This window comes from Chiloscyllium punctatum, chromosome 15 (assembly GCF_047496795.1).
Source record: "Chiloscyllium punctatum isolate Juve2018m chromosome 15, sChiPun1.3, whole genome shotgun sequence".
Classification (NCBI taxonomy): domain Eukaryota; kingdom Metazoa; phylum Chordata; class Chondrichthyes; order Orectolobiformes; family Hemiscylliidae; genus Chiloscyllium; species Chiloscyllium punctatum.
In genome coordinates, this window is record NC_092753.1 from 38,869,589 (window position 1) to 38,890,828 (window position 21,240).

A 21,240-nucleotide genomic window follows, 5' to 3' on the forward strand; every position below is an offset into this window, starting at 1 on the left:
AGTACAATAGTCAACAAGTCTAGACGTGGGAAATGAACCACTGCTCTCCTATTGTGCACTGTTTCCACAAATAGAATGTTTAAGAATCTATTTTGGAAATCCTCCCTTTCTGAAGTTAATAGCAAAAGAAGACAAAATTGTATCAAAATTTTTCAGAGAATTGTACCAATGGCAAACTTGATTTTTTATTTTGATTTGTTGAACTTATTTTTCATTTGATTATATCCTCATTAGGAAGGTAACCCTATCACAGTTTCATGAAAAAGAAACATGAACAGAATTGGATCACAAAAGAAAAGAATGTGAAAATTGGATGGTTCCCAATGATGACTCGTATTAAAACAAGTCTATATTCGCCACTTTTGATGAATGAGTGGTTCTTGAAAGGTGTTGTGATTTTTTTCTGCAGGATAATTTGTCAATGCAGTTGCATAGTACTGACTATTGTGTCCCAGGCAGAATTTTGCTGCTGGCAGTTAGAACAGACTGAAGGTGGCAGCACTGCGCAGGAGCGGCAGAGACCGGAAGTATTGCCAGTCGCGCCCGGACGAAGTCTCGCGAGACCTCAGTGGCGGCCATGTTGTATTTTGGCTCCGGCCTTTTAATAAGTTAGAGACAGGGAGAGGGACAGCGCGAATGATAGAGAGAGAAAGGGAAGGTGGGAGGGGTAGATAGACAGAGAGATAGCTGGATAGGCGGAGAGAGAGAGAGAGCGAGAGAGACATAGGGACGGACGGAAGGGGGGCGTATCGAGTTGCCCAACGGAAAGGAGCCGGTACAACCCCCCCGCCCAACGTCAAGAATGAGAGTCAACGAGGAATGAAAGGCGGTGAGTGCATGTTTAATACTTCATCCCAGTTTATATCTGGAAAAAGGTCTGGGGTGAGGACCAGCAAGAAACCTCACGCCCTCTTCCCCACCCCCCCCCCTCATCATTATCATCATCATCATCATCATCTTCTACCCCCCCACTCCATCATCAACATCATTCCAGCTACATATCATCAAACCCCAACTTCTTCATCATCATCGTCTCCCCAGTCCATCGTCATCATCATCGTCTCCCCAGTCCATCATCATCATCATCATCATCATCATCATCTCCCCAGTCCATCATCATCATCATCATCATCTCCCCAGTCCATCATCATCATCATCATCATCGTCTCCCCAGTCCATCATCATCATCATCATCATCGTCTCCTCAGTCCATCATCATCATCATCATCGTCTCCCCAGTCCATCATCATCGTCATCATCATCGTCTCCCCAGTCCATCATCATCATCATCATCTCCCCAGTCCATCATCATCATCATCATTATCCCCCCAGTCCATCATCATCATCATCATTATCCCCCCAGTCCATCATCATTATCCCCCCAGTCCATCATCATTATCCCCCCAGTCCATCATCATCATCATCATTATCCCCCCAGTCCATCATCATTATCCCCCCAGTCCATCATCATTATCCCCCCAGTCCATCATCATTATCCCCCCAGTCCATCATCATCATCCCCCCCAGTCCGTCATCATCATCATCATCAGCATCATCTCCCCAGTCCATCATCATCATCATCATCCCCCGAGTCCATCATCATCATCCCCCGAGTCCATCATCATCATCATCATCATCATCCCCCAGTCCATCATCATCATCATCATCCCCCAGTCCATCATCATCATCATCATCCCCCAGTCCATCATCATCATCATCATCCCCCAGTCCATCATCATCATCATCATCATCATCCCCCAGTCCATCATCATCATCATCATCCCCCAGTCCATCATCATCATCATCATCATCCCCCGAGTCCATCATCATCGTCATCTCCCCAGTCCATCATTATCATCTCCCCCGTCCATTATCATCATCATCTCCCCCATCCATTATCATCATCATCATCCCCCCGTCCACTATCATCATCATCCCCCCGTCCATTATCATCATCATCCCCCCGTCCATTATCATCATCATCTCCCCCGTCCATTATCATCATCATCTCCCCCGTCCATTATCATCATCATCATCATACCCAGTCCATCATCATTGTTGTCCCCAGTCTATCATCATCATTCCCAGTCCATCATCATCCCCAGTCCATCACCATCATCATCCCCCTCAGACCATCATCATCATCATCCCCCCGTCCATTATCATCATCATCTCCCCCAGTCCATCATCATCATTATCATCATCATCCCCCCGTCCATCATCATCATCCCCCCAGTCCATCATCATCATTATCATCATCATCCCCCCGTCCATCATCATCATCCCCCCGTCCATCATCATCATCCCCCCAGTCCATCATCATCATTATCATCATCATCCCCCCGTCCATCATCACTCCCCAGTCCATCATCATCACTCCCCAGTCCATCATCATCATCATCCTCCCAGCCCATCATCATCATTACTAACCCCCATGTCCATCATCATCGTCATCCCCCCCGACTCCATCGTCATCGTCCCCCCCCCCGATTCCATTGTCGCCACCCCCCTCGACGCCATTGTCGTCACCCCCCGAAGCCGTCTTCGTCGCCCCCCCGACGCCATCGTCGTCACCCCCCCGACGCCATCGTCGTCACCCCCCCGACGCCATCGTCGTCACCCCCCTCGACGCCATCGTCGTCGCCTCCCTCGACGCCATCGTCGTCGCTCCCCCCGACGCCATCGTCGTCGCCCCCTCCAACGCCATCGTCGTCGCCCCCCTCGAAGCCGTCGTCGTCGCCCCCCCCCCGAAGCCGTCGTCGTCGCCCCGCCGACGCCATTGTCGTCGCCCCCCCCCCGACGTCTTCGTCGCCCCCCCGACGCCATCTTCGTCACCCCCCCCGACGCCATCGTCGTCACCCCCCCCGACGCCATCGTCGTCACCCCCCCTCGACGCCATCGTCGTCGCCCCCCTCGACGCCATCGTCGTCGCTCCCCCCGACGCCATCGTCGTCGCCCCCTCCAACGCCATCGTCGTCGCCCCCCTCGAAGCCGTCGTCGTCGCCCCCCCCGAAGCCGTCGTCGTCGCCCCCCCCCGAAGCCGTCGTCGTCGCCCCCCCGACGCCGTCGTCGTCGCCCCCTCCAACGCCATCGTCGTCGCCCCCCTCGAAGCCGTCGTCGTCGCCCCCCCCGAAGCCGTCGTCGTCGCCCCCCCCGACGCTGTCGTCGTCGCACCCCCGACGCTGTCGTCGTCGCACCCCCGACGCTGTCGTCGTCGCACCCCCGACGCCGTCGTCGCCGCCCCCCCCCGACGCCGTCGTCGCCGCCCCCCCCGACGCCGTCGTCGCCGCCCCCCCCGACGCCGTCGTCGCCGCCCCCCCCGACGCCGTCGTCGCCGCCCCCCCCCGACGCCGTCGTCGCCGCCCCCCCCCGACGCCGTCGTCGCCGCCCCCCCCCGACGCCGTCGTCGCCGCCCCCCCCCGACGCCGTCGTCGCCGCCCCCCCCCGACGCCGTCGTCGTCGCCCCCTCCGACGCCATCGTCGTCCCCCTCCCCCCTCCCCCCGCGCCATCATCATCAACATCATCTCGCTCCCCCATCTCTGTTGTTCATCATCATCTCTCTGCAATTCCATTATCATCATCAACCCAAAGGTCCACAAGGCGGCGTTTGTGTGGAGCTGCAGAAAATGGGGGAGGTACTAAACAAGTATTTTGCATCAGTATTTACTGTGGAAAAGGACATGGAATATATAGAATCTAGGGAAATAGATGGTGACACCTTGCAAAATGTCCATATTACAGAGGAGGAAGTGCTGGATGTCTTGAAACGCATAAAGGTGGATAAATCCACAGGACCTGATCAGGTGTACCCTAGAATTCTGTGGGAAGCTAGGGAAGTGATTGCTGGGCCTCTTATTGAGATATTTGTATAATCGATAGTCACTGGTGAGGTGCTGGAAGACTGGAGATTGGCTAACGTGGTGCCACTGTTTAAGAAGGGTGGTAAGGACAAGCGAGGGAACTATATAGACCACGGAGCCTGATGCTGGTGGTGGGCAAGTTGTTGGAGAGAATCCTGAGAGATAGGATGTACATGTATTTGGAAAGGCAAAGACTGATTAGGGATCATCGACATGGCTTTGTGCGTAGGAAATCATGTCTCACAAACTTGATTGAGTTTTTTGAAGAAGTAACAAAGAGGATTGATGAGGGCAGAGCAGTGGATGTGACCTATATGGACTTCATTAAGGCGTTCGCCAAGGTTCCCCATGGGAAACTGGTTAGCAAGGTTAGATCTTACAGAATACAGGGAGAACTAGCCATTTGGATACAGAATTGGCTTAAAGGTAGAAGACAGAGGGTGGTGGTGGAGGGTTGTTTTTCAGACTGGAGGCCTGTAAACAGTGGATTGCCACAAGGATGGGTGCTGGTCCATTATTTTTTTGTCATTAACATAAATGATTTGGATGCGAGCATAAGAGGTCCAGTTAGTAAGTTTGCAGATGACACCAAAATTGGAGGTGTAGTGGACAGTGAAGAAGGTTACCTCAGATTACAACGGGATCTTGACCAGGTGAGCCAATGGGCTGAGAAGTGGCAGATGGAGTTTAATTCAGATAAATGTGAGGTGATGCATTTTGGGAAAGTAAATCTTAGCAAGACTTATACACTTAATGGTAAGGTCCTAGGGAGTGTTGCTGAACAAAGAGAGCTTGGAGTGCAGGTTCATAGCTCCTAGAAAGTGGAGTCACGGTAAATAGGATAGTGAAGAAGGCGTTTGGTATGCTTTCCTTTATTGGTCAGAGTATTGAATACAGGAGTTGGGAGGTCATGTTGTGGCTGTACAGGACATTGGTTAGGCCGCTGTTGGAATATTGCATGTAATTCTGGTTTCCTTCCTATCAGAAAGATGTTGTGAAACTTGAAAGGGTTCAGAAAGGATTAACCAGGATGTTGCCAGGGTTGGAGGATTTGAGCTATAGGGAGAGGCTGAACAGGTTGGAGCTGTTTTCTCTGGAGCGTCGGAGGCTGAGGGATGACCTTATAGAGATATACAAAATTGAGGGGTGTGGATAGGGTAAATAGACAAAGTATTTTCCCTGGGGTGGGGGAGTCCAGAACTAGAGGGCATAGGTTTTGGGTGAGAAGGGCAAGATATAAAAGAGACCTACAGGGCACCGTTTTCATGCAGAGGGTGGTACATGTATGGAATGAGCTGCCAGAGGAAGTGGTGGAGGCTGGTACAATTGCAACATTTAAAAAGCATTTGGATGGGTATGTGACTAGAAAGGGATATCGGACGGGTTCTGGCAGGTGGGACTAGATTGAGTTGGGATATCTGGTCGGCATGGATGAGTTGAACCGAAGGGTCTGTTTCCATGCTGTACATCTCTATGACTCTGTGACACCACTCCCCACTCCCCACTCCCCACTCCCCACTCCCCACTCCACTCCATTGTCAGAATCATGATCATCTCTCCCTACTCCATTATCATCTCCCCTCCACACCATCATCTTCTCTCTCACATCTTCTTCTCCTGCCTTCCACGATCATCATCTTCCACACCCTCTATCATTATATTCCACTCTCCATCACCATCCACCCCCGGTGACAGTGAAAATGTGCGACAGTGATAATTTTCAACTGATAAAACTTTGAGGAAAATACTCTTTTAGTATTTACAACATTTTCTATTTGTAGACTTATGGTATTATAAGATTTGAGATACTTAAAGTTCTTCACTATTTTACCGTTAGTATTCAGAAGCCATAAAGTTTGGTGGAGTCAAGTAAAGAACTATTAGGATGTTGTCTTTTCAGCATCCAATCTTTGTAACGATGCTGATGTTGGAGCTTAGATCAGGAAGCCAGTCTCCATACTATATGGCTTTTCTATTAAAATGAATCTTCTATTAGAAAAAATGAATACACTTACTTAAACAATGTAATACAAGAGACAATTCAGCCCATATTGCATGTCTCCACTGTTTGATAGATTGGCTCCTCACTTCTGTTTTTTCTTGCATTGGATTCAAATTAAAAGTTTGCCGGTCTGGGAAAGTGTCATCTCTCAACAGATGGCTGCTTATTCAAAAGGAGGATGTATTTTATTTTCCAATGGTATAGTCAAGCCTTTCTTCTTTAGGTTCTTTATTTATCCTTAAAGACTAGTGGTATCAGTATCAAGTCATGGCCCCCTTTGTCAGCTTCTAATATATGTACTATACCCAATCATTTAGTATAAAATGCAATTAATTGCATCAATGTATAGGATCTTTTACATGTGTCCTCCTTATGGTACATAAAGGTAACATTTGTTCTAATGGCTCATAAACGGTACAAATTTTGGAACCAGTTCAGACAACATCCACCAAGACATTTTTGCTGGTAGTTTTTACTGTGATTACTACCACTCCTTTTTATCAATTTGAGATGAAATTAATTATTATTAAATCCACTTTCATTTTCGTTAACATTTTGAGATTTTAAAAAGAAGCACACTATTCAGTTTTTGATTACAGTCAGGAAAACAACAACCAGGTACTTATTGCGTTCCTGGTTTTATATTTCTATACTTGTAATTTTTCTGGGTACTGGAGAAGTAGTTTGGGATTTTGAATTTGATCTGTTGTCATAAAACAAGGACAAAAAAGGAAACTTGGCAATGTATTAAGTATGGCACTGGATATTTGCTTGAAAGCAGTTTCCCCTGATCTATAAGGATCCTATGAATTTGAGCATTCATGGTCCTGGTGGATGTGAAGTTAATTTGGCCAGCAATTAATAACCTAAGTTCAAAAGCCACGCGAAGGTGTTAGAAACCAATTTCACAAGTACTGATGGTTCTCAAGTCTAGGACTAAGGTAGGTTGTTGGAAGAGATGGGAGATTTGGCAGTACTCTACTGTCCTGGGAATGGTTAGTAAATGTGTAAAGTCAGGAGTTTGATTTCTCCAGCACTGGTGTCACTTATCTTGTAATCCCAAATTGTGCTATTGGCATCTTCCTATTAACCTAAGGGTGTTTTGTGAAAGACATTGCCTTCACCATAGTAGAATATGTTGCTTTTTATGACACTGTATATACTGGATGATTAAACATGAAATGAGTAATGACCCTGTTGGATTTGCCATGGAAATAGCTGGAAACAGTAAGGTGATGAAAATTAGAACTTGATTCACGTACTTCATTTAGGTTCTCCCATCAATAAAATGTTGAATAGGCAGGTAAGGGATTGTCACAGAGGTGTTGCTCATACTGTGGTGAGCTTGCTTGGTTCTAAAATAGAGCTTTTTTGTTAGTGTATCTTAACTAAAGAAGTGAGAGACATGTATAGTGAATGTAAGCTGTGACGTTACAAAACTTGGCCAGTGATTAATTGTAAAGTAACTTTACCTGTACATCATACCTGAAGATGGTTTAATAATACAAAGCATCTTTGGACTTGTGTGTTGACTAAATATTTTGTATGATAATCATTTACAGTGACTTTGAGACATGCAAATAAGAGAAAGGATCACAACTTCTTAAGAGCTCATTTAGCTTTGTTTTTAGGTTTACTTGTAGCAAAATGGTGGTTCTTGGGCTGTTTCAAGGTCACAGTTTGTGCCATTCTTGTATAATTGAATAGTTGTGCAGGGTCTTTCTTTCTCCCCTCACTCCTTGCAAAGAGGTTTCTGGCTCTAGTTCAATGGCTAAAATTGAAAATGGATCCAAAACCTGCACTCAACCCTTAGTAGCATAGCAGACACAAAGCTGGCAAACCACTTCAAAGACTTAATTATTAGCCTGTTACTTTTAACCATCACAAAAAAAATGCAGGAGATGCTCTATGATTATACATTTGAAGGGCATGTTTCTTCATGTTGCATGTTAAAACTCAGCCTTGCACTGTTTCACTTCTATATGCTGAATAATTGTATGAAATTGAAATGTTCTGGATAATAAACAAAGAAGTGTCAGTATCTGTTTTGTTTTCCAATCATTTCACGGCAGTATTCCTCCCAGTGTGTGTTATGCCCATCAGCATGGTGGCAGTTATCTAATGCTGGCCTCTTAAACATCTCTTTTCCTAATGGCATCACTGTTGGTCACCTCAACATAAACTCTGAAGTTCCCTTCCTATACGCATCTGACTCTCGATTGCTCTCTTCCTTTAGACACCCTCTTAAAATCTATCTCCTTGACAAAGTTTTTACTCATCTGCCCTAATATTGCCTTATGGGATTTGGTGTCAAACTTTGTTCTATGAAAATCTAAAATGCCTGGTGACATTTTATGATGTATATATGCGAGTTGCTATTGTATGAACATTTTAGATTTTTTTCCATTCTAACATTTCAAAGGTTCTGACAAAACCTGTCTGAAAAAGTATAGTGGCTTAGCTGGAAATCCAAATTATTACTGATAACTTCTCCCAAAGAAACCTTTCAACAAGTTCTATTCTTGTGAACCTGTTGTGATTGTTGTCCTTTTTTGCTGATGGCGTAGTTATAATTTAAGGATCTTGACCATTGGAAAAGCCTGACATACATTCCTGAAGAGACTTCTGAAAATTCAAATGAATTCTGATGTACTTCCAGAAAAAAAATTGAAGATTTCCTAATATCTAATCGATGTGCCACCAGATATGGTACTAACTTTATTAACTAGAGTGTTTACAGGATTAGTTGCTCTGTGCTGAGTTAGCTTATCTTTGCTGATATAATATTTAATATCAATTGTACTGTACTCTCTTGAGCAAGGGAGTGTTATAGTTAAATATCTGTGCTCTCAGTTAAATTTCTGTCTTTTTGGAAAGTGGATGAGGACAGGGCAGGATAATGCTTGACTGGTGCATTCCATAGCGAAATTGCCTGCTCACACTTGCTGTGTTTCTGCACAGATGAAGAATTGGCATGCTGCTGTATAGGGCTGACTACAGCATCTTCTGAACAGTAAAGGAGAAAATTGGGAGAAAGTCTGATTTGAAAGAATGGTTGAGAATACTTTGTGTTTTGGAGCAGGATATCAGATATTCTGAGGCATAGCTTATGGTTAGTTGGTGGTTTTGCATGGCAGATTTATGTCAACTAGTATTGCCCAGGGCATTTATTTTCATCATTGGGATTTGAATGCTTTTTGTGATCAATCATAGATGAACAATTTTCCACCTTATCAGATAGATGCCAGTGTAATAGTCATACTGGAGTTGCTCACCAGAAAATGCTGGAATGCCAAGTTGTCAGCACTGCATGTTGGATTTTATTGGGCTGTATCTATTCTGTTCAACCATTTCTTAAAATAAGAAACAAGGATTAGGGTATTTGACCTTTTGGGCCTGCCTCTCCATTCATCTTCAATCCCAATGTTTCTATAGCCTAACTTCCATTTTCCCATCTTTTCTTACTTCCTATTGTATGCCTGTTCCTTGAATATTCTCAACAGCTGAGCACTGGCACATCTCTGGTGTCAAGAATCCAAAGATTCACAACCCTTGGAATGAATATATTTCTCTTCTCAGTATTAAATGACTGACTCTTCATCCTGAGACTGTACACCTATCTTCTAGTTTCACCAGTCACAAATAATACTTTCATAGGAACAGGAGTAGTCCATTCAGCCCCTCTAGTCTTTTTTGTCATTCAATGTGATCATGGCTGATCAGGGCGTAGCATTTACATTGTCAAACTGCTTAAGAATTTTGCTTTCACTTAGATCATTTGTCCTCCTTAAAGTTGTGGATTATAAACCTATTATGCTTAATTCCTCCTTCTGGAACAATCCTGTCATCCCAGTAATCAGTCCAATAAGTTACTGGAAATATTTCCCATACCCAAAACTCTGCACTGTACTCTGACACTAGTCGTTCTGCTAAAACACACATCTCATTAATGTGAATTCACGATAACACAATTGACAAACTGGGGACACTGTTTCTAAACTGTGAACTTTTAAAGCATGTATTGGTTATAATGTGATTCTGGCCCTATTTGTTGAAACGGTGCTACTTCTTATGTGATTTTCTTATAACACGGGATTGCATGAGTATGGAACTACAGTGTTATAGCAGAACTGACTGTATGGCCTCTCCAATTTCCGTGACAATTGTAGTATTAAGATTGAGCACGCACACATCTTGAGAACCTTGGTTGTGCATGGCTTATTTACACTGACATGTTCTTGATTGCTGTACAGCGCATATTAGAATGACTTTAGAGTAATCAAAGATTAGGGCTAGGCCAAGATAGATCATCCTTCTGGCACTTAGAGAGAGGGGGAGAGAGAGAGAGAGAGTCATACAGCACGGAAACAGACCATTTGGCCTAAAATTCTCCATTTATTACTTGTTATCTGTAGGAATATGTGTACACATTGCTTCATTTCCTATATCATAACAACATCTCAAAGGATCTTGTTGCCTGTGAAATATTTAGGGAAGTCATAAGGCTGTGAAGTACTTTTTCTTTGGTTTTGGTGTTCCACACCTGAAGAGAGATAATCAGACAATGTTTCTTTATGTCACTAATGTCGTGAACACTGTTTCATAAATATTCAGTCTTTTAATATTTAAACTTTCACACACCAAACCCAAAAATTGCAACTGAAATGCAATTATTTTGTCCTAAGTTTCATGCACTGTACACAAATTCCATGATGTGGGACATGGAGTCACACTTGGTATACTGTTGAAGCATGACCTGACAAAAAAGAGGGGTAGGGGTGTGTGGAGAATTTAGTCTGCGTGCAGAAATGAATAGCCTAATGATCATAAGAACTGGGTACAAGAGTGAGGGTCAGGTTAAAAAAAAGATACATATGAAGTCCTAAGAAACTTGTGTCATAAAACCCATGCTTTTTAAAATGTTAGGTATGATGAAAACTGTGAACTCATTAATCCAAATTTTGCTATTGCTAGGTATCGACATAAGGTCATGAGAAATAGGGGCAGGAAAAGACCAGTGGGCTCATTGAGCCTGCTCTGCCATTCAAAGAAACAGATTTCCACTTGTTTGCCTGTCCCTCATAACCTGTAACTCTTGTCAATCAAAAATTGTAATGTCATCCGTGAATATCTTTAATGAATCAAACTTTACTGTTCTCTGTGGAAGAGAATCTCAAAGATTAACAGCCCTCAAAAAAAAATTCCTCCTGACCCTCTGTCTGAAATGGGATATTCTTGTGTTCTGAAACTCTGCCACCTTGTTCTAGATTTCCCATGAAGGAAGACACCCATTCCATCTCTGAGCAAGCTGTCTCCTCCTCTCAAACGTGAGCAAGCACTCTCTTTCCTCTAAAATAACTTTGAATCTTTTAAAATCATAGAATGGTACAGTAAACAAGGAATCTATTTAAACTGTTGTGTCAATGCTAGCTCTTAGACACCCAGTCTTTCTTTCTTTTGAATTTCCTTTTAAAGATGACTATTGAATTGGTTTCCACACTCTTATCAGTCTAACTACTTACCAATTGTTGCATAAAAATGTTTATTGTCCTTGTTCTTTTGGTTCAATAAGATAACCAGTTATTCTTCTAAACTCTAATGAGTATATCCCAGCTTGCTCAATCTTTCAAACAGCCCATTATTGCTAAGGAAAGCAGGGGAGGAATTAAGTACCATCGCCATCACAAGCGAAATAGTTTTCGACAGACTAATGTGGCTAAAGGCAGATAAGTCCCCAGGCCCTGATGAGTTGCGTCCAAGGATCCGAAAAGAGGTATTGACAGATAGTGGATTCATTGGTTGTAATTTTCCAAACATCCTTGGAGAAGTATAAGGGGATTGCGAAACTGCCAATATGACATTCCTAATCAAAAAGACATGCAGGCAAAAAGCGGATGACTAGAGACTGATTAGCCTAACATCATTTGTTGGATAAGTATTAGAATCAATGAACAAGGAAGTAATAGCAGAACATTTGGAAAATACATCTAATCAGGTAGAATCACATGGCTTCATAAAAGCGAAATTGTGTCAGACTAATTTACTAAAGTTTGTTGAGGAAGTCTCAACTAGAATGGGTAGAGAAAATCAGTAGATATGTTGCATGGGGACTTCCAAAACGTGTTTGACAATGTACCTCATAAAACATCAAGTCCTCAGATGAGATCCACGGTGATAGTATATTGGTGTGGATAGAGAATTAACTGATGGGCTGCAAGCAGCGAGTGGATATACAGCGTTCCTTCCAGATTGGTAGGGTGTGACCAGTGTGGTTCCATAGGGATTATAGAATCATAGAATTTTGCAGTACAGAAGGAGGACATTTGGCCCATTGTGTTTGTGTTGGCACCTGAAAGAGCTACCCACCTAGTCCCAATCTCCACCCCTCTAAATTAATTACTTCCAATTATATATCCAGCTCTCTTTTGGAACCTCCTGTGGAATTCACCTTCACCATGCTCCCAGGCAGCACCTTCCCATCCTAACAACTCTCTGAGTAAAGATGGTTTTTCTAATCTCACTCCTAGCTCTCTTGCTGACAGTCTTCAAATTATGACTCCTTGTTACTGACATATCAACTAATGGAAACAGAATATCCTTCTTTACCCTGTCAAAATTGTTCATAAATTTGAACATTCAGTCAGATCACTTCTTAATCTTTTCTGCTGCACACTCTCCAAGGCTTTAACATACCTTTTTAAATAAGGTGCCGAGAACAGAACATGGTACTCCAAATGTGATCTGACTGATGATGTATAGAGGTTCAATAGCAGTTCCTTGTTTTTATACTCTATGCCTCTATCTATAAACCCAAGAACCCTACACGCGGCCTTAACATCTGTTTCAACTTGTCTAGCCACCTTCAGAGAGTTATGCACTTGAACCCCCTACCCCCTCAAAGTTGTACCATTGACCCTCTATTGTTTCTCCATGTTTCTTCTACAAAAATGCATTGCGTCACCTTTCTCTGCATTGAAGTTCATCGGTCAAGTGTCTGCCCATTTGACTAACTTGACAGTGTCTCTCTGAAGTCACTCAGCATTATCCTCACAATTCACTATTCTCCCTAGTTTAATATTATCTGCCTATTTAGAGATTTTGCCCTTAATATCCATCTCCAAACCATTGACGCAAATCAGAAAAAGCAAAGTTCCCAACACTAATCCTTTGGAACACCATTTTCAACTCTTTTCCAGTCTGAGAAATGTCCCTCTATACCTACCCTCTCTTTCCTATCTTGGCAACAATTTCTAATGCATGCTGTCAAGGACCCATCAGTCCCAAATGTTTCTAATTTACTAACCAACCTACCACATGGCACTGTATCAAATGCTTTCTGAAAGACCAAGTATAGAACATCCACAGCATTATCATCATCCATTGTCTGTGTCACCTCAATTGAAAAAAAATTATCAGTGCTGGGACCACAACTGCTTACAATATATATTGATGACTTGGAGAAAATAAAGAAATGTGCTGGAGACAGATTTGCAGATGGCACAAAGATAGGTGGGAAGGAACATTGCAAAAGAAATACTAACAGTTTACAGAGAGATATTGATAGGTTAAGTGAATGGGCGAAAAGTTAGAAATGGAGGATAATGTGGGAAAATGTGAAGTTGATCATTTTGGAAGAGACCATAAGACAAAAAAACAGAATTAGGCTAATCGGCCCATCAGGTTTGTTCTACTACTTGATCATGGCTTTTATATTTCTCAACCTCACTCTCCTGCCTTCTCCCTGTATCCTCTGATTCCCTTACTAATCAACAACCTATCAATCTCTGTCTTAAATACACTCAATGACTTGGCACCCACAGCCCTCTGTGGCAATGAATTCCACAGATTAACCTCTCTAGCTGAAGTAAATCTTCCTCATTTTAGCTTCTAAAGCATCATCCCTTCATCTGAGGATGTGTCCTCAGGTCGTAGTCTCTAATACGAGTGGAAACATTTTCTCCTTGACCACTCCATTCAGACCTATTAGTATTCGATAAGTTTCAATCAGATCCCACCCCAACCCTTCATACTTCTAAAGTCCATTTGAGTACAGACCCAGAAAGACCTCAACTACTCCTCATATGACAGGTCCCTTCATCCCAGGGATCCTTCTTGTAAACCAGCATATCATTTTCGAGAAAAGGACCTAAAACTACTCACAATGCTCCAAATATAGTGGTTGGACAGAGGATTTTCTAGCCTCAGCAGTACATTTATGTTCTTGTATTCTAGCAGTCTTGAAATGAATGCTAATGTAGCATTTATTTTCCTCAATGTCAACTGAACCTGCAAGTTAACTGTAAGACAATCCTGAACTAAAACTCCCAATTCCCTATGTGCTTCAGATTTCTAAAGCCTTTCCCCACTTAGAAAATTGTCCACACCTCTGTTCTTCCTACCAAAGTGCATAACCTCACATTTTCCCACATTGTATTCCATCTGCCACATCCTTACACATTCGTCTAGCCTGTCCAAAATCCTTTTGCAGCCTCCCCACTTTCTCAACATTGTGTTCCTCCACCTATCTTTGTGTCATCTGCAAACTTAGCAACAAGGTGCTCTGTTCCATTATCCAGATTGTTAATATATAACATGAATACATCTGGTCCCAGTACGGACCCCTGCAGAACTCCACTGGTCACAGCTGCTTTCCTGGAAAAGACCCCTTTTTCCCTACTCTGCCTTCTGCCAGTTAGCCAATCCTCTATGCATGCCGATACCTTTCCCCAACACCATGCATTTTGATCTTATTTAGCAGCCTCCTATGCAATACCTTGTCAAAGCTCTTCCGAAAATGCATATAGATTATGTCTACTGGCTCTCCTTTGTATAACTTGCTTACTGTCACCTCAAAGAACTCTAATGGATGTGTCAGGCATGACATCCCTTTGATGAAGCTCTGCTGACTCTACCCTATTTTACTATGTACTTTCAAATACTCCGCAATCTCATTCTTAATAATAGACTCTGAAATCTTACTATCAACCAAGTTCAAGCTAACTGGCTTATAGTCTCCTGTCTTCTGCCTCCCTTCGTTTTCAAACAAGGGTGTTTCTTCAACTATTTTCCAGTCCACAGAGATCCTCCTGACTCCAGTGATTCCTGAAAGATCAGCAATGCCTACAGTCTCCTCACCTATCTCTTTGAGAACTCTGAGGTGTGGTCCATCCAGGTCAGGTGATTTACCCACCTTCAGACTTGTCGCTTCCCCAGCACCTTCTCCTCTGTGAAGGCCATTATACTCACGTCTGCCCCTAACTCTCTTGTAGTTCAGTTATGCTGCTGACATGTTCACTGCATAAACTGATGAAAAGTACCTAATCATTTCCTCTGCCATTTCTTTGTTCCCCTTTACTACTCCAGCCTAATTTTTCAGCTGTCACATATCCACTTTTACCTATCTTTTAACTTTAAGATATCTTTAAAAAAACTTTTGAAGCCGTTTATTGCTTTTTTTGTTAATCACTCAAAGTTTTTAAAGGGTCTTCACTATATTGTATGCTTTTTCTTTTGTTTTTATACAGCCATCATTGCCTCTTCATTCCCAATGAAGAAGAAAAATATTAAAGGATGAATTTCTGCTATGCTGCCTGAATTACCCCCAGAAACCCCTGTCATTGCTGCTCCATCATCATCCTTCCCATCAAGTCTGGCCTTCCCATCAAGTCTGGCCAGTTCCTCCCTCATGTCTTTGTAGTCACCATTACTGAATTATAATACTGTTATGTCTGATTCCAGCTTCTCCCTCTCAAGCTACAGGGTGAATTCTGTCTTATTATGGTCACTGCCCCTGAGGTGTTCCTTTATCATAAGGTCTGTAATCAAGTCTGAGTCATTGTACATCAAATTCAGAATTGCCTGTTCCCTGGTGGGCTCTAACACAAGCTACTCCAAAAAAGCATCTTGTCGACATTACACAAGTTCCTTTTCGTGAGATCCGCTACCAATTTTCCCAGTCCACCTGCACATTGGAGTCCACCATGATCATTGTTATAGTCCCTTTCTAACAAATCTTTTCTATCTCCTGATGCATTTTATTCTCCACATCCTGACTACTGCTAGGAGGCCTGTACCCAACTCCCATCAGTGTCTTTTTTTCCTCTGCTCTGCCCACACAGATTGTCTGCTTTATGACTCTATATCACTTCTTGCTTTTGAAATAATTTCATTTCTTACTAACAAGGCGACCCTGCCCCCTTTGCCCATTTGCTTGTCCTTTCAATATTCTTAGGTATTTAGTTCCCATGCGTGGTTCCCTTGCAGCCATACCTTTCTGCCAGTTTCAATCTGCACTACAAGTTCATTTACTTTATTTTGTATTCTGCATCCATTCAAGTGCAACACTCTCAGTCTTCCATGGACTGCTCCTCTTCTCATCGTTGTCCCTTATCTGCAGAAAGCTGCAACAGAAAGGGACTGAGGAGAACTTTTGCATGAAACATACAATGTTAGAACACAGATACAATAGGTAATCAGGAAGGCTAATCGAATGTTAGTTCTTATTTTAAGGGTGACGGAGTATAAGACTAGGGAAGTCTTACTGCAACCGTACAATGTGCTTGTGAGACTTACTGAGAGTAATTTTGGTTCCTTATTTCAGGAAAGATATAATTATATTGGAGGCAAAAGACGGTTTATTTGGATGATTTCTGGTATGGCGGGATTGTCATATGAGCAAAGGTTGGGACTCTATTCAGTGGAGTCTAGAAGAATGAGAGGTGTTTTCATTGTAACATGTAGGATTCTTCAGGTAAATGCTGAGAGGATCTTTCCCCTTATGCAATGATGTAGGACCCGAGGGTATGATCTCAGAATAATGGGGTTCCAATTTAAGACTGAGGTGAGAAATTTCTTCTCTGAGGGCTGAATGTCATTGGAATTCCATGTTACCGAGAGCTGTAGGGGCCCAATTATTGTGTATATTTAAGGCTGAGATAGATAATTTCTTGACCAGTCAAGGAATCAAGTGTTATGGAGAAAATGCAGGAAAGCAAATATGAAAAATATTGGTACAGCCCATGATCCTATTGAATGATGGAGCATGCTTGAGAGATTGAACAGACTACTCCTGTTCCTATTTCATATGGTTTGATGATTTTTTCCTTTAAAAACAATCCCTTCATCCCAAGACTTACTGAAAGAGTACAATGTGGGAAAGTGTGGTAGGAAGAGTAGAGGCTTGGGCAATTTTGTAAATGGGCAGAAATGTCAGAAGTCTAAGGTGCAAAGAGAATTGGGAGTCCTCGTCCAGGATTCTCTCAAGGTAAACTTGCAGGTTGAATCAGTAGTTAGCAAGGCAAATGGAATGATGGCATTTGTTTTGAGAGGACTTGAATATAAAAGCAAGGATGTACTTTTGAGGCTCTATAAGGTTCTGGTCAGACTACATTTGAAGTATTGTGAGCAGCTTTAGGCCCCATGTCTCAGGAAGGATGGACTGGCCCTGGAGCATGTTCAAAGGAGGTTCACAGGAGTGGTCCCAGGAATGAAAAACTTAACATATAAGGAACGTTTGAGGATTCTGGGTTTATACTCGATGGAGTTTAGATCTAATTGAAACGTACAGAATACTGAATGACCTGGGCAGAGCAGATGTTGGAAAGGCGTTTCCATTGGTAGGAGAGACTAGGACCCAAGGGCATAGCCTTAGAGTAAAAGGAAGACCTTTTAGAACAAAGAGAAGGAGAAACTTCTTCAGCCAGAGAATGGTGAATCTATAGAGTTCATTGCCACAGAAGGCTGTGGAGGCCTGGTCATTGAGTATATTTAAGATGGAGGTAGATAGGTTCTTGAATATCAAGGGTTACAGGGAGAAAGCAAGAGAATGGGGTTGAGAAACCTATCAGCCATGATTGAATGGTGGAGCAGACTCAATGGGCTGAATGGCCTAATTTCTGCTCCTACGTCTTGTAGTCTTACGGTCTGTCTGCAATACGATTAAGCTGCTTTAAGTTATCAGGCCAAATCTTCAGAAAAGATTTGTTCTCTAAGAAACTGTTCTAAATATGTTCTGTGAAGTTTTCTCCAGGCCACTGTAGCATTTTGATTTATCCATCTTATATGATTATTAAAATCATGTGCAATTATTGCAGTACCTTTATTGCAACAGCCTCTTTATTGTATATTACAAATATTTATAGGGGCTTCAATAACTCAGATTCCCAATTGCTTATTTTGCTATTTCTTATCATCACCCAAATTAATTCTACATCTTGATCTTCAAAGCTAATCTTCTGTACTGTACTTTTCATCATGGTTGGCATGGTTGGACAGTTTGAACAATAGGGGGAGGCTGAATAGGTTGGGACTATTTTCCCTAGAGCATTGGAGGCTGAGGTTTAAGCTTATCGAGGTTTATAAAATCAACAGAGACATAGTTAGGGTGAACAGCCAAGGCTTTTTCCCCAGTGTAGCACAGTCCAAAATTATAGAGCATAGGTTTAAAGTGAGAGGGGAAAGATTTAAAAGGGACCTAAGGGGCAATGTTTTCACACTGAGGGTGGTGCGTGTGTGGAATATTTGGTCAGCATGGACAAGTTGGACCTCGGGTCTGCTTCTATGCTGTAAAGCACTGTGACTCTATACAAAAGAAAACTACTACAGATTCTTGCAATTTAAAAACAAAAAGAGTATTCATGTACTCAGAGGGTCAGGCAGAATCTATGGAGAGAAGTAGTTCTCATTCAGACCTGCTTTTTCAAAATGCAGGGGTGGTTTCACTGACTCTTTGTGCAATGTTAGTAATAACTCTCTCCTCTATACTCCAGCTTTGCCCCTTCCCCACAACAATAAAGACCAACACTTTTACCTAATTATTTGCTGTACGTGCATGTTAACTTTGTGAATCATGTATGAGAACACACTGGTGTTCTGTAGCAGTCTTTAGTCCTAATCATTTAAATTAGACTTCCTCTTCCTGTCAATGTGAAAACTTTAATTTTCTTACCTTACACAGTCTTGGCTTTAAAAGCAAAACCAAAATGCTGGAGAAACTCAGCAGGTCTGACAGTATCTGTGGAGAGGAAAACAGACTTGGTGTTTCGAGTCCAGTGACCCAAGGGTTTTAGATGACCAACATCTGCAATTCTTTGTTTTGTCCTGATTTTTAAGGCTGTTTTGCATTCGTTCTTCTCATTGCTCATTTCCTTTCTTCTGTACTTGCTGCTCCAGAAGGGACAGATTTTCTGCAAGAACAGCAAGAGCTGAAGAGAGGGAATCTGTGACTGGAGGAAGTGTTCTGGCCAGACTTCCAGGAAGGCAGTAGCAAGCCTGGTGGATCTGTCATTGCTTATTGAGTTGATTGATGCTGGGACTGAGCTTTAGTTGGTTGAACTTGAATTTCAGCCTGTTATGGGTCAGGGAGAGCTTTTTGGGTTTCCTCTGGGTGCTCCGGTTTCCTCCCACAGTCCAAAAATGTGCAGGTTAGGTGAATTGGCTATGCTAAATTGCCCATCGTGTTAGGTGCAGGGTAAATGTAGGGGAATGGGTGTGGGTGGGTGCGCTTCAGCGGGTCGGTGTGGACTTGTTGGGCTGAAGGGCCTGTTGCCACGCTGTAAGTAATCTAATCTAATCTACTCTAATCTAAAGATGCTGGCCACCTTGGTATCATTCTACCTCTTGCTTTGAATTTTACGTCCATGCTCTTGAGACATGAGTTAAAGCATTACTTGGTTTGCTCTGATTTTGCCCATAAACATAGGCAGGCCTGAATATTGCATGTAGAATTTGCAGGACCTGACTATAATCACACGACATGTGCTGTCTCCTCCTACATCCTATTTCATGTGAGCGACATATCATTTTGTCTTCCATTCTTTTTGGGCTGTAATTTAACTCAAAAGTCAGGATTGAGATCAGTTAATTTTATATTTTTAAAGCAAGAAGAAATGCTTTCTAAGTTTTTAAGTTGCACATAATTAAGTGTGAACTTTAGTGTGCCTGTTAAGTATAAAGGAAATCTGATAATGTTTGACGTATAACTCAACAGTCTATACTATACTTAAATTTTGATGGACATAGTGATTTAATGGTGACATTGGATCTCATGTTCCTGAATGAGTGGAAGGAGGAGTTTGGAAAGCGAGGCATATGTGGAGATTTGAGAGATATGGTCATAATGAAAACATCATCTTTGTAGATTTAGCATAGATAGTGCAGTTATCAAAGAGATATAAAGATGAAATCACCACAAATATAGATAGTTACATTACTACATGATTGCACCATCTAATAATAGCCAGCAAGAACAAAAATATGTCCCTAAAAACTGAAAGTAGTCTGCAAAAGTCAAAATCTAAATACATGATCAAAGCCTCTGCCATATCTTTGTTTTCCCCATGATAGGTATATGTCTCATCCTGTACAGGACCAATGTTTACTTCAACTAATTCCTTAATTTTTATATACTGTTAGAGGCTGTTGCCCTCTGTCTTATATTTCTTCCAAGGTGTCTTTTTTTTGTTAGTCATCCTTTGCTAGTCTTTGTAATTTCACAACTATTTTGGCCAACCAATAATTTTGGCGGTATTGTACATTATTTCTTGCGATTTGGTACCATTCCTAACCTCTCAAAGTGTCTGTCTTTCTCAATGGATTATGTCTTTGAGGTTTATGAAATTCATGTTTATGTCCACCTTTGATCATCTGCTGTCTTGTCTTTTAACCTATTTTCTGAATCTACTTTAGCCAAACCTGCCTTCATATTCTTTATATTTGCCTTTATTTAATCTTGAGCCACTAGGTTCAGATTTCTTTCATACAAACCAAATGTAAAATTAATTTTTACCATCATACTTTCATAGAGGATCCTTTACTGTGAAATTATTCATCTTGACTCGTTACACACTGTTACATCGAAAATAACCTGTTCATGGTAAGTTCCGTAACTCGTTGTTCACTAAGAAACTGTTCTGAATATGTTCTGTGAAGTTTTCTCCAGGCCACTGTAGTGTTTTGATTTATCCTTCTTATATGATTATTAAAATCATGTGCAATTATTGCAGTACCTTTATTGCAACAGCCTCATTATTGTACATTACAAATATTTATAGGGGCTTCAATAACTCAGATTCCCAATTGCTTACTTTGCTATTTCTTATCACCACCCAAATTAATTCTACATCTTGATCTTCAAAGCTAATCTTCTGTACAATTTCATCAGCAGTTGACATTACTACCCCATCACCTTTTCCTTCATCTTTCTAGAAAGTTAAACACCTTTTAATATTCAGTTCTCGGCCCTGGGCACCTTGCAACCATGTTCCTGTATTTGTTATCATGTTCATTTCTCTCCATTTGTTCATCAATGTATCTATTTTGTTATGAATACTGTATGCATTCAGATTGAGAATGCTTGTTTTAATTCTGTTTATGCTATC

General features: G+C 42.1%; 1 protein-coding gene across 6 annotated transcripts in view; it reads left to right on the forward strand.

Moving 5' to 3' along the window:
• Positions 1-570: 570 nt before the first annotated feature.
• The window catches only part of tab3 (TGF-beta activated kinase 1 (MAP3K7) binding protein 3), a 128,547-nt gene continuing 107,877 nt past the window's right edge, over positions 571-21,240 (forward strand). For 5 of the 6 annotated variants that reach the window (XM_072585014.1, XM_072585016.1, XM_072585018.1 and 2 more), the window contains exon 1: positions 571-829. The gene's annotated coding sequence lies outside the window, so the exon portion shown is untranslated. Of the gene's footprint in view, positions 830-11,130; positions 11,191-21,240 lie in introns of all 6 variants that reach the window. The other variant, XM_072585015.1, reaches the window with a different exon arrangement.